We start from the raw sequence: 12,018 nt of genomic DNA on the forward strand, positions 1-12,018 counted from the left end.
CAGCACAGCACTGGCCCCTGCTCCTTTATGACCCCACAGCGAGGACCACTCCCCATCACAGCCACTGCACGGTGACCCCTCACTCAGCTGCAGCCCAGTCGTGCATTTGAGTTCACACTCGGGCTGGCTGGGTGTGATGCCGCCCAAGCACACCCCTCTAAGGTGGAGGAAGATAAAGCGAGACTTTCACCCACTGCCCTGGGTGGGCTCTCTCTCACCAGGCCTGGGCTCCCTTTCTTCAGACTGCGCTTCCCTGGAGAACCCCTTGGGGCTTTCCCTGCCTATAGACGGCACTCGGTCCCTCAAGAAGTTCTGATACTGTTGGGTCTCCAAGGGGAAGGAGTCCATAGTTCTCCTGAAACTGCCAAGGTCATGAAAAACAAAGTCTGGTGTGAGGACAGAACGCAGTGGGGCTCCCAGAACAGACTCTAAGGGGAACAGCGGTGACCTCAGAATACAGTTGGGAATTTAGTTAAGAGTAATACAGTAGTGTTGGTTGCTTAGTTTTGACAAAGCTACCCTGCTCATCATTAAAGGAAACTGAAATCATTAAAGGAAACTAAAACTGGATGGGAAATACATAGGAACTTCACAAATGTTCTTTCTCCCTCCCTCCCTTCCTTTTTTTCTTCCTTCCTTTCTTTCTTTCCCCTTCCTTCTTTCCTTCTTCTTTCTCCTTCCTTCCCTCCTTTTTTTCTATTTTTGTAGAGACAGGGTCTCACTCTGTTGCTCAGGCTTGTCACAAACTCCTGGGCTCAAGAGATCCTTCTGCTTTGGCCTTCCAAGTAGCTAGGACCACAGATGCACATCACCACACCCAGCTAAGTTTTTTATTGTTATTTTATTTTTTTGTAGAGATGGGGTTTCACTATGTTGCCCAGGCTGGTCTTGAACTCCTGGCCTCGAATAATCCTCCTGCCTTGGCCTCCCAAAGTGCTGGGATTACAGGTGTGAGCCACCAGGCCTGGCCAAATTTTCTATACATCTAAAATTATTCTGAAATTAAAAAGTTTATTTTTAAAGAGAGAAAGGGAAAGGGCCCAGGTTTTAGTCTCTTACTTTGCAGGGAAATCCCTGGTCTTTATACAGATCTATTTACCTCTTTCTTATCTGTTTCTTAAAAAAAAATTCTGTCACAGGGCAACCTAGTCAAACCAAAAACACAGACATGTTTCCTCTTTGCATGCAGTACCTATCTGCACACATTTACCTAATACACAATAGGTGATTCTTCCCAGATTAGAGAAAAATCTGTTCAAGGAGGACTGATAAGTAGCTGAAATTCCTAAATAGCAGCCTTTTTCACTAAGAAAATGTAAAACTGAGCCTAACCATATTCTCCCTTACAGCAACTACACTTACTGGGCTTTTCTAGGCTGGAGTGCAGTGGTGTGATCACAGTTCACTGCAGCCTCAAACTCCTGGGCTCAAGTGATCCTTTTACTTCGGTTTCCTGAGTAGCTCAGATTACAGGTGTGCGCCATCATGCCCAGCTAATTTTTAAAACTTTTTGTGGAGGTGGGATCCCACGATGTTGCCCAGGCTGGTCTTGAACTCCTGGCCTCGAATAATCCTCCTGCCTTGGCCTCCCAAAGCACTGGGATTACCAGTGTGAGTCACCGTGCCCGGGCTACTCTTACTGTTAATATGAACCGATGAGAATAAAATAGTCACCATATATTTCTAGAAGATTAATAAATGAAAGAAGAGGTGAGGTGCAGTGGCTCACACCTGTGATCCCAGCACTTCGGGAGGCTGAGGCGGGAGGATCACATGGTCAGGAGATCAAGACCATCCCGGCCAACATGGTGAAACCCCGTCTCTACTAAAAATACAAAGAAAAAAGGAAAAAAAAGAAAAAAAATTAGCTAGGCGTGGTGGCACATGCCTGTAATCTCAGCAACTTGGGAGGCTGAGGCAGGAGAATTGCTTGAACCAGGGAGTCGGAGGTTGCAGTGAGCCGAGATCACACCACTGCACTCCAGCCTGCCAACAGAGTGAGACTCCATCTCAAAAATAAAAAAACGAAGAGCTACTTACAAATCTTGACCCACGGAGAAGCATCATGAGCCTCTTCTAATCAGAAGCATTTGTCTAGATCTCTCTTAGGATAAAATGATAGCAAAATGAACTATCTCATCCAGTGCATATGCATTAATTACATTCTGTGTGGTTGCCTTTTTATCGGTGAGAACGATCAAATGACCTAGCTGTAAGTATGTTGTTAAAGTGTTAAACAGCCTTCGCCTTGATCGTCAGTGTCCTATATCATAGCAGTACAGCCAGCAGTCCCAGGATGAGCAAGTGCTAACCCTCCAGGCATCTTGTATCAGATGATATGAACATAAGACACTTGGCCCTCCAAATGGCCTACTCTGACCTAGTGCTGCCATCAGGCCCCCAAGGGAAAACATGAGTCGTGATTTTTCTAGACGTTCCAAAAGTCAGGAAAGAATCAGAGTTTCAAATAAAAAGTGACAGAGGAACTAGTCAATGGTTATCACTCAGTATCCAGCAATTGTCCCAAGCCAGAAGTTGATCAATTATTGAAATTTTCCCAAAACTCCCTAGATGAGAATGTAGGTAAGAAGCCCAAACCCCCCGTGCCTCATCAGCTGGCAGGGCCATTTGATGCATCTGTCTGAGCAAGCTGAGCGGTGACCCGGCTCCACAGGGTCCCCTTGAGATGGAGAAGAGGACCCAGCTGACAACCAGGAGTCCTGCCTTAGATGGTAGAATGGAGAAGGGATGGGGTGGGCACCCTGTAGAGCCTCCTGAGCACCCGGTTGCCAAATGAGTTCGATTTTAGGACCTTATATATTCTGAATGTTAAATTTGAATGTGTAAGTTAGGAAGTGTACCAGTCAAGGTTCTTGGTGAACAGAAATCAGATCTGGGTAACTTACACACATAAAGAAATGCCCGTGTTTCATTAATTCTTTAACACCTTTTTTTTTTTTTTTTTTTTTTTTACACTTTCAACATCTTTTGAAATCAGAAGCATCTTCCAATAGATGATGCCTTGTCACTGCTGTTGGCCAGGTACAGTCATGACAGTTGCCATATGCTATCAACATATGCGAACTTGGTTGATTTTCCAATTGGCAGGATGAAAAACTGCAGCCCTGGATGGCTCTGCCAAGAAGCCATTTTAAGGTCTATTTGAGGAAAGAGCATGAGTCCTGGATTTTGTCTGAGAATCTTCTCTTAACACCTTCTAGTAAGATCAAGAAAGTGTTACTATCACAGCTTCAATAATTGCTATCAGGGACTTGGAAGAAACTTCAGGAGACAATAGTAGAACATTATTTTATTATTTATTTATTTATGTCTTTGTTTTTAGAGACAGGGTCTCACTCTGTGGCCAAGGCTACAGTGCAGTGGAGCAATCAGACATCACTGCGGCCTCAACCTCCTGGGCTGAAGCAATTCTCCTTCCTTAGCCTCCCAAGTAGCTGGGACTATGAGTGTGCACCACCATGCTCAGGAAATTAAAAAAAAAAAAAAATTTGTAGTGATGGACTCTTCCTATGTTGCCCAGGCTTAGAACACTCTTTTAATAAATGCTGCATCACCCAAGTTCTTAATAACACAGAGAACAATGTTGTATGGGGAAAAAATGTTTGTTAAGGACTCTTAAAGATCATACTCTGAATCAGGAGTTCGAGACCAGCCTGGCCAACACAGTGAAACCCCATCTCTACTAAAAATGCAAAAAAATTAACTGCGCATGGTGGCGGGCACCTGTAATCCCAGCTTCTCTGGATACTGAGTCAGGAGAATCTCTTGAACCTGGGAGGCGGAGGTTGCAGTGAGCTGAGATTGCATCACTGCCCTTCAGCCTGGGCGACAGAGCTAGACTCTGTCTCAAAAAAAAAAAAAAAAAAAAAAAAACCTCTGAATGGGGAGAAGTTTTAAGAACTCCTTAGGCCTTAGGCAATTTATTTTTATTTTATTTTGTTTTTATCTATTTTTTGAGATGGGGTCTCACTCTGTCACCCAGGCTGGAGTGCAGTGGCACCATCATAGCTCACTGCAGTCTTGACCTCCCGGGCTCAGGTGATCCTTCCATTCCAGCCTCCCAAGTAACTGGGACCACAGGCCTGAGCCACTTCGTCCAGCCTTGTTTTATTTTATTTTGCTGTTTTATTTTTTTTAATTTAATTTGTTTTACTTAGTCATAAATTTATTTATTTTTTATTTATTTGTTTGTTTTGAGACAGAGTCTTGCTCTGTTGCTCAGGCTGGAGTGCAGTGGCACAAACTTGGCTCACTGCAACCTCTGCCTCCCAGGTTCAAGTGATTCTCCTGCCTCAGCCTCCTGAGTAGCTGGCACTACAGGTGTGTGCCACCATGCCTGGCTAAGTTTTTTTATATTTTTAGTGGAGATGGGTTTCACTGTGTTAGCCAGGATGGTCTCCATCTGCTGACTTCGTGATCCACCCGCCTCGGCCTCCCAAAGTGCTGGAATTATAGGCATAAGCCACCACGCCCAGCTGATATTTCAGTACATAGAATGTATAGTGATCAGATCAGGGTAATTAGCATATCCTTCATCTCAAACCTTTATCACATCCTTGTTTTGGGAAGTTTCAATACCCTCCTTCTATTTATTTGAAACTGTATAATTTATTTTGATTTTTAAAAATATATATATATATAGGTTTGTTTTGAGACTGAGTTTTGCTCTTGTCAACCAGGCTGGAGTCCAATGGCGCAATCTCAGCTCACTGCAATCTCGGCCTCAAGCGATTCTCCTGCCTCAGCCTCCCAAGTAGCTGGGATTACAGGTGCGTGCCACCATGCCCAGCTAATTTTTGTATTTTTAGTAGAGACAGCATTTCACCATCTTGGCCAAGCTAGTCTCAGACTCCTGACCTCAGGTGATCCGCCCACCTCAACCTCCCAAACTGCTGGCATTACAGGCATGAGCCACCGCGCCTGGCCTATTTTGATAATATTTTATGTTTCCACAAGTGATATATGATAAGGCCTTATGTCTAAATAAGTCTAAAAATACTTTTGATGAATATATAAGTTAAAAATTCCTGGTAATAAGAAGCCTTGTTTTTTTTTTTTTTTTTTTTTTTTTGAGATGGAGTTTTGCTCTTGTTGCTCAGTGCAATGCACGATCTGGGCTCATTGCAACCTCCGCCTCCCAGGTTCAAGCAATTGTCCTGCCTCAGCCTCCTGACTAGCTGGGATTACAGGCATGTGCCACCACGCCCAGCTAATTTTGTATTTTTAGTAGAGCCCACCTCGGCTTCCCAAACTGCTGGGATTACAGGCGTGAGCCACCGCGCCCAGTCATTTTTTTTTTTTTTTTTCTCGAGACAGAGTCTTACTCTGTCACCCAGGCTGGAGTGTAGTGGCGTGATTTTGGCTCACTGCAACCTCTGCCACCAAGGTTCAAGTGATTCTCCTGCCTCATCCTCCTGATTAGCTGGGATTACAGGCGCCTGCCAATACGCCCAGCTAATTTTTCAAAACACGTGTATTTTTAGTGGAGACGGGGTTTCACCATCTTGGCCAGGCTAATCTTGAACTCATTACCTCATGATCCACCCGCCTTGGCCTCCCAAAGTGCTGGCATTACAGGCGTGAACCACCACACCCGGCCTAAGAAGGCATTTTTTCATTATTAAATTGGCAGCTGTTTTTCTTTCATAGTGAATGATATGAAATAGTAGTTCATTGAACATTTAACGTCCTAAAGAATCATTAAGAGGGCTGAAGAACCAAGCTGAGGTCAAGAAGCCAGGAAGAATGCCCAAAATCATGCAGAAAAATGCTATAACGTGGACATGGCTCCACCACCACCACCCTCAGCCACTACCATCTCACCCCTCCAAAGCATGGATGCTGCCGCTCCCACCACTAACAGCCCTGTCCCGCTGCTCCCCGCGTCCTAGCCAATACTGACCAGACCTCTGTCTAGCTGGGTTGTAAAGCCTGCTGGAGACAATCTCTCACCTTTGTGCATTATTAGCTTTTCAGACAAAGACTATTGTGGGTATTAATGCCCTTGCCACAGAGGGAAACTGGGAAACAAACATCTGGCATTTTTGGCCTTTATAGTATCAAATGGGCTTGGTCTCTGGCCAGTACTCATAGAAGAAGGAATTCTCCAAATATAAACAGGAGACTCAGATGTGGGGCAGCCAGAAAGAATGATAAATATCCATACAGGAAGAACTGGGGTGAGATTTCCTGGTGAAATTATAATGCCCTTCTTTTGAGGCCCACGTTGAAAACATCACAGTTGGCTGGGCGCAGTGGCTCACGCCTGTAACCCCAACTCTTTGAGGCCCAGGCGGATGGATCGCGAGGTCAGGAGATTGAGACCATCCTGGCCAGCAGATTGAGACCGTCCTGGCCAGCATGGTGAAACCGTCTCTACTAAAAATACAAAAATTAGCTGGGCATGGTGGTACGCACCTGTAGTCCCAGCTACTTTGGAGACTGAGGCAGAAGAAAAGCTTGAACCTGGGAGGTGGAGGTTGCAGTGAGCCAAGATAGTGCCACTGCACTCCAGCCTGGGTGACAGAGTGAGACACTGTCTCAAAAAAAAAAAAAATCACAATTGGTGGGCACAGTGGCTCACATCTGTAATCCCAGCAGTTTGGGTGGTGCAGGCGGGCAGATCGCTTGAGCCCAGGAGTTTGAGACCAGCCTGGGCAACATGGCGAAAGTCTGTCCCTACTGGGCATGGAGATGTGCACCTGTGGTCCCAGCTACTTGAGAGACTGAGATTGGAGAATTGTTTGAGCCAGGGAAGCGGAGGTTGCAGTGAGTAAAATTGCACCACTGCACGCCAGCCTGGGAGACAGGAGACCCTGTCTGTAAAGAAAAATCAGGGAAAGCTAGAACCACAAATACCCTGAGGCCACTCAGAAACCAAAGTCTCAGGGATGCCTAAGGTCCCCAGAGACTGCAGTATTTTATCAAGAGGGAAGGTCCTGGGGTCAACAACATACATACAGGATGACGCTGAGCATCTTGGAGCTTGGAACTTGGCCACGGTGGTTTACAAAGTGACTGATTCCTTTCTTTCCAGCCAAGGCCTGCCCCTGCTTCCCCCTTTCCCCTTCCTCCTGCCCCCCTCCCCTGCTTCCCCCTTTCCCCTTCCTCCTCCCCCCTCTCCCCTGCTTACCTACCACCTTGTTTTAGCATAAACAGCTTTCTTCTCAAGCCAGGAATTCCTTCCACAATGTCCCAAACCAATGATCATTTAAGGTCTTCTTTATCATGCCCAGGGATGGCAAACTCATTACTTCACAACGTGATCCATGACATTCTTGGACAAGTCTGATTATTTAAATGTTTCTCCTTATAAAGGGCCAAAGTCTGCCCTCAGCTTTTTTTTTTTTTTTTTTTTTTTTTTTTTTTTTTGGAGATGGAGTCTCACTGTCGCCCAGGCTGGAGTACAGTGGTGCGATCTCGGTTCACTGCAAGCTCCACCTCCCAGGTTCAACGCCATTCTCCTGCCTCAGCCTCCCCAGTAGCTGGGACTACACGCGCCCGCCACCACGCCCGGCTAATTTTTTGTATTTTAGTAGAGACCTCAGGTGATCCACCCACCACAGCCTCCCAAAATGCTGGGATTACAGGCGTGATCCACCGCGCCCGGCCTACATAATCCCAGCACTTTGGGAGGCCGAGGCTGGCGGATCAGGAGGTCAGGATATGGAGACCATCCTGGCTAAAACGGTGAAACTCCGTCTCTACTTAAAATACAAAAAATTAGCCGGGAGTGGTGGCAGGCGCATATAGTCCCAGCCACTCAGGAGGCTGGCATGAGAATGGCATGAACCTGGGAGGTGGAACTTGCAGTGAACCGAGATCACGACACTGCACTCCATCCTGGGCGACAAAGCGAGACTCTGTCTTAAAAAAAAAAAAAAAAAAAAAACACGATGATGTATATATTAAAATTTGAATTTGTCACCCACGTGTTTTAGCCTCTAGAATATCTTTGCGAATGAGGTCTTTTTTTTTTTTTTGACATTGACATTTTCTAGACATGATCTAAAAATGTAGACTAAGTCTGCAGTGCATTGAAGATGGGGAAGGGCAATTCTTTGCCCCAGGTTTTGTGTGTGTCCATTTATGAACCAAATAAACTCATATTTTTTCATAGCTGTGAGCCTATTCTGCAGACATTAGAAGCAAGTTCAAGGGCGTACAGCTTGCAGCTCAACCTTGGAAAACTTCCCTGAGGAGTTAGTACAGAACAGAAAATCCAGTTCTCTGTCCCCAGATGCATAATTCATCTGCCAGCAGAGCAGTTTTTAGGTGAAAGGGCCCCAACAGAAGCACTGGTAGAAAATGACACCAAGAAATGGTGAGTGTTTGGAGTTCAGGCTCTTAGATATTACTCAACTTTGCACAAGTATTCATAAACTTTCCACGTGTCCTGAAATTTGTGCAAATAAGTTCACGAAGTCATTTCCAAATTGCTTCTAGTATTTAAAATACTTCCTCAGGGAAAGCTGGAATTCGGCATATTAGAAATGTGTAACCGTTTCTTATTCTTAAGAATCTGAAACCCTAGTTAAGCCCTGGTTTTCCAGATTGTTTGCTTTTATAAAGAACGCTGCCATATATGATAAGCGTGGTTTTCTTCACCATATATATCTAGCACAGGGTGTCCAATCTTTGGCTTCCCTGGGGCACACTGGAAGAAGAATTGTATTGGGCCACAAATAAAATACACTAACACTAATGATAGCTGATAAGCTTAAAAAAAAAAAAAGTTTTAAGAAAGTTTATGGGCTCATGCCTGTAATCCCAGCATTTTGGGAGGCCGTGGTGGGTGGATCACCTGAGGTCAGGAGTTCGAGACCAGCCTGATGAAATCCCTTCTCTACTAAAAATACAAAAATTAGCCGGGCATGGTGGTGGGTGCCTGTAATCCCAACTACTCAGGAGCTAGTACTTGAATATCACACAGAACCATAAACCAGGTGCACATCTTCTCCTTCCTTTGTCAACAGATCATAGAGTACTTCCCTTGAGGCCAAATGCCCAGGCTGGGAGAGAAAAGGCAGTGTAGCAGAAATAGGAACTGGAAATAGGAACCATTGGGGTCACTTCTTTGTGTAACTTACTTGTGCCTTCAGGACGTGCTTGGACCCAATCATGTTTATACTACTTCCATTTGATAATGAAGTTCTTCTCTGCATGCCCAACTTTATGGTTTAGTGGGTCAGATGACATCCAGTTTATAATAGGCAGCTCAGGTTGCATGGTAACTTGGCGGCCTATGGTCAAACATTCAGTTTCTACTGCAGTCCATTAGCAGGTCAAGAGCTGTCTCTCAAAAGGAGAGTATTTATCTGTGGATGATGGCAGGGCCCTGCTCCAAAGTTTTAAAGGCCTGCACTGTGATTCACCTATAGAGTCCTGCCAAAGACTCCAAACAGCATCCCTGTATGACACAGACACCACACGCACCATTAGATCTGCTGGATCATATGGCCCAAGTGGCAAAGCTGGCACAACAGCCTGGACCCATTGTAGAACCTTCTCCTATTCTGGATACTACTCAAAACTAGCAGATTTTTGGATCACTCGTGAATGACCCAGCATAACACACCCAAAAGGAGGAATACGTTGCCTCCAAAATCTAAATAGACCAACTTGGCATTGTGCCTCATTCTTGGTTGTAGGAGGGATCAGAAGCAACAACTTAATCCTTCACCTTAAAAGAGGTTTGTTCTTTTTTCTGTGTCTTAAGGTTATTGAATTTTTCTTTTTAAAGATAAAGATATGTCTTTCTTCTTTTTAAAAATATAGGTGTTTACAGCTACAGATTTCCCTCAAAGCACTGCTTTAGCTGCATACCAGAAGTTTTAGTATTTTGTGTCTTCGTTTTTAACTATGGCAAGGTATTTTCTAATTTCTCTTGTGACTTCTTCTTTGACCCATTGGTTGTTTAAATGTGTTTTTAAATTTCCACTTGTGAGTTTATCTAATTTATTGTTATTGATTTCTAATTTTATTCCATTGTGGTCAGAGAATATACATTACGTCAGCAGCCCCTAACCTTTCTGGCACCATGGATCAGTTTCTTGGAAGACAGTTTCTCCATGGACTGGGAGTGGGGGATGGTTTCGGGATGAAACTGTTCCACCTCAGATCATCAGGCATTAGTTAGATTCTCATAAAGAGCGTGGACCCTAAATCCGTCGCATGCACAGTTCACAATAAGGTTCATGCCCCTATGAGAATCTAATATCCCCACTGATCTAACAGGAGGTGAATCTCAGGGAGTAATGCTCGCTCGCCCACCACTCACCTCCTGCTGTGTGGCTTGGTTCCTAACAGGTCACAGACTGGTACCCATCTGTGTCCCTGGGGTTGGGGATCTCTAAATTATATGATTTAATACTTTAAAACTTACTGAGATTTGTTTTGTGACCCAGTATGTGGTCTATCCTGGAGAATGCTCCATGTGACTTGAAAAAAATATATATTCTCTATGGTTGGGTGCAATGTTCTATAGAAGTCGGATAGATCTATTTTGTTTATAGCACAGTTAAAGTTTTCTCTATCATTGTTGATCTCCTGCTTAGTTGTTATGTCTAATATTGAAGGTGGAGTACTGATGTCTTCAACTGTTGTTCAATTTTTGTTGAATTCTCCATTTCTGTCAGCTTTTGCTTCATGTATTTCAGGGCTCTATTGTTAGTTGCATATGTGTTTATAATTCTTATATCTTCCTGATAGATTGACTCTGGTATCATTACAAAATTTCCTTTATATCAAATAACATTTATTTATTTATTTATTTATTTACTTTTTTTGAGGTGAAGTCTCAAAATTTAGAACTACCTGTATGAGAAAACATGCTCTTCCATGTTTCTTGCTTGTTCACTTTTTTTTTTTTTTGGAGACGAAATCTTGCTCTGTTGCCCAGGCTGGAGTGCAGTGGCATGATCTCAGCTCACTGCAACCTCTGCCTCCCAGGGTGAAGCATTTCTTCTGCCTCAGCCTCCTGAGGAGCTGGGACTACAGGCACGCACCATCATGCCCAGTTAATTTTTGTATTTTTAGTAGAGACAGGGTTTCACCATGTTGGCCAGGCTGGCCTTGAACTCCTGACCTCAAGAGATCCACCCACCTCGGCCTCCCAAAGTGCTGGGATTACAGGCATAAGCCACTGTGCCCAGCCTCTAATAACATTTTTAAAAGCCTATTTTGCCTCATATTGCCATACCCACTTCACGTCTGTTTTAGTCCTTGTCTGCATAGTCTGTCATTTCCATCCTTTTACTTTTATCATAAGGCTAAAGTGTGTCTCCTACAGACGGAGCTTGTTTTTCATATCCAGTCTGACAATCTGTGCCTTTTGATTAGATCAGTTCACATTAGATGCTATTATTGGTATAGCTGGATTTACATCTGCCATTTTGCCTTTTAGTCTCATGTCTTATTTCTCTAGTCTTCCTTCAACTGCTTTCTTTTACATTAAGTAAACATTTCTAGTTTAAGATTTTAATTATTTTAATGATTTTCTTCACTACACTTTGGACTTAAGTTTCTAAGTGGTTGCTATAGGCTTACCATATATATCTTATTATAATTTACTTCAACTTACCATTGCGATATTTTGCTATATATAGTTCTATTACCTCTTCTCCCATTTTGTACTATCATTAATATACATGTTACATCTACATGTTACAAACCAATAATGCATTTTTATAATTATTATTTTAATAATTTTATGTCTTCTGAGGAAGCTCAAAAAAAGGCTGAGCAATTATGTATGTATATGTTTATTTTTTAATTCTTTTTTTTTGAGACAGAGTCTAGCTCTGTCACCCAGGCTGGAGTGCAGTGACGCGATCTCAGCTCACTGCGACCTCCGCCTCCCGGGTTCAAGTGATTCCCGTGCCTCAGCCTCCTGAGTAGCTGGGACTACAGGTGGCCACCACCACTCTCGGCTGACTTTTTGTAGTTTTAGTAGAGATGGGGTTTCACCATGTTGGCCAGGCTGATCTCAAAACTCCT

The sequence above is a fragment of the Macaca mulatta genome, chromosome 8 (assembly GCF_049350105.2).
Source record: "Macaca mulatta isolate MMU2019108-1 chromosome 8, T2T-MMU8v2.0, whole genome shotgun sequence".
Taxonomy (NCBI): domain Eukaryota; kingdom Metazoa; phylum Chordata; class Mammalia; order Primates; family Cercopithecidae; genus Macaca; species Macaca mulatta.